This window comes from Homarus americanus, unplaced genomic scaffold (assembly GCF_018991925.1).
Source record: "Homarus americanus isolate GMGI-L3 unplaced genomic scaffold, GMGI_Hamer_2.0 scaffold11245, whole genome shotgun sequence".
Lineage (NCBI taxonomy): Eukaryota > Metazoa > Arthropoda > Malacostraca > Decapoda > Nephropidae > Homarus > Homarus americanus.
In genome coordinates this window covers 2,501-4,889 of record NW_024749737.1, presented here as the reverse complement: position 1 = coordinate 4,889, position 2,389 = coordinate 2,501, and the positions used below count along the sequence as shown (strand labels likewise).

The 2,389-nt window shown below is 51.9% G+C and overlaps 1 non-coding gene across 1 annotated transcript; it reads left to right on the top strand.

Annotated features, from left to right (window-relative positions):
• Positions 1–1,707: 1,707 nt before the first annotated feature.
• On the top strand, positions 1,708–1,871 carry LOC121853733. Its single transcript, XR_006086398.1, has one exon. It is a non-coding gene; the product is annotated as a 5.8S ribosomal RNA (ribosomal RNA).
• The last annotated feature ends 518 nt before the right edge of the window (positions 1,872–2,389 follow it).

Genomic DNA, 2,389 nt, shown 5'->3' with positions numbered 1-2,389 from the left:
TCGGAATGAGTACACTTTAAATCCTTTAACGAGTATCCATTGGAGGGCAAGTCTGGTGCCAGCAATATGACCAATTCCAGCTCAATAGCGTATATTAAAGTTGTTGCGGTTAAAAAGCTTCGTAGTTGGATCTCAGTTGGACTGGCGGTGCACCGCCAGTGTTTACTGTCACGCTCGAACAACCGCCCGCCCGACTACGCGAAATGCTCTTTGTCGGAAGTGTCCCGTGGCCAGAGAAGTTTACTGAAAAAATTAGAGTGCTCAGAGCAGGCTATTTGAATGGCGAATAATTGATGCATGGAATAATGGAATAGGACCTCGGTTTATTTTGTTGGTTTTACTTTCAGACAGAGGTAATGACTAATCAGACTTAGCGGGGCGATGCATTATTGCGACGCTAGAGGTGAAAATTAGCGGACCGTCGCAAGGCGAACTGCAACATTTGCCAGGATGTTTCATTAATCAAGAACGAAAGTTAGAGGTTCGAAGGCGATACCGCCCTAGTTCTAACCATAGCGATGCCAACTAGCGATCCGCCGGCGTTATTCCCATGACCCGGCGGGCAGCTTCCGGGAAACCAAAGTCTTTGGGTTCCGGGGGAAGTATGGTTGCAAAGCTGAAACTTAAAGGAATTGACGGAAGGGCACCACCAGGAGTGGAGCCTGCGGCTTAATTTGACTCAACACGGGAAGCCTCACCAGGCCCAGACACCGGAAGGATTGACAGATTGAGAGCTCTTTCTCGATTCGGTGGGTGGTGGTGCATGGCCGTTCTTAGTTGGTGGAGCGATTTGTCTGGTTAATTCCGATAACGAACGAGACTCTGGCCTACTAAGTAGTCGACGGATCTCCAGAAAATGGTGTCAGTTCGCAACTTCTTCTTAGAGGGATAAGCGGCAATTCTAGCCGCACGAGATTGAGCAATAACAGGTCTGTGATGCCTGGGGTATTTCTGGGCCGCTTACTGAAGGGATCAGCAGGTTTTCCCCTCCGAGAGGCGGGTAACCCGTTCAAAGCCTTTCTTGATAGGGATTGGGGCTTGCAATTGTTTCCCATGAACGAGGAATTCCCAGTAAGTGCAAGTCATCAGCTTGCGCTGACTACGTCCCTGCCCTTTGTACACACCGCCCGTCGCTACTACCGATTGAATGATTTAGTGAGGCCTTCGGACTGGCGCTCTTGGATTGTCGGCCCGTTGCCCGCGAGGGTTTTCTGGGGTCGTCGCCTCGAGCTGACGGAAAGATGTCCAAACTTGATCATTTAGAGGAAGTAAAAGTCGTAACAAGGTTTCCGTAGGTGAACCTGCGGAAGGATCATTAACAGAGAGAAAGAGAACGGGGCGCTCTTAAAACTACTACTCTCCTGATTTGGGCGGTCTCGGGATCTGCTCTGGCAACTCCAGCAGCGAAAGAGGACAATCCCGGCCCCCGCACCAAAAATAGGTACCACCACGCTGTAGGTGGACCACACTCGGGCGAGAGCGCGAAGACCGGAGGAGGACGGACGGGGCTTTGGACGGCTGCCGTCCGTTCCTTACTACCGGCGAATAAGCCTCTTGACCCAAAAAGAGTGAAATTCAAGTGTCAAAAAACAACAACAAGCCGTCCGGCCAAACCCAAACCACAAACTTGGGCTATGTCTGTCAAACCCTTTCATTGAGACTCGACCTGTGATGGTTAGTCGCAAAAAGACTAAATGGCAAATACACAACTCTTAACGGGGGATCACTCGGCTCGTGGGTCGATGAAGACCGCAGCAAACTGCGTGTCGGTATGTGAATCGCAAGAATACCAGATACATCGACAAGTTGAACGCATATGGCGGCGGCGGCAGCCATATGAGCTTGTCGCCGCCACTCCTCTACGAGGGTCGGAAATATACATCCATCGGTTGCTGCGAGTTCGGTGCCTGCTGACTGTCTCCCCGACACGAGGGTAACCCGAACCGAGCTTCCGCCTTGGGGTTTAATCGCCCGCGCCTTGCGCGAGGCGTGCCCTTAAAAACAAGCAAGCCTATCACTAGCAAGTCCATAGACTTGGCGCACCCACATTCAACCACAACAAAGCGACAGTTGTCGCCCTCGCAAATAACTGGAGGCGGCGCTCTTTTGCCTGCTGTCCACAGAGACACGAATGGCCGTCGGCCGCTCATGGCTGATGCTGCACATGTTCTAAGAGGCACTCCATCCCACGAAGAGGAAACGAAACCGGGTCGGATATCTTTTAAGTAAGGCCCGCCGGAATTTCGTCTATCACCTCGAAAAGAGTGCTTGGCATGCATTGCAGTGGAACCTAAATTGATGAGTGCGCCTGGGCCCGCAGTCTACCATGTAGTGGTGCAGGCAGAGAGATGAGAATGCTTGGGTGACGCCGTGCTCTTCCTCACGCGCT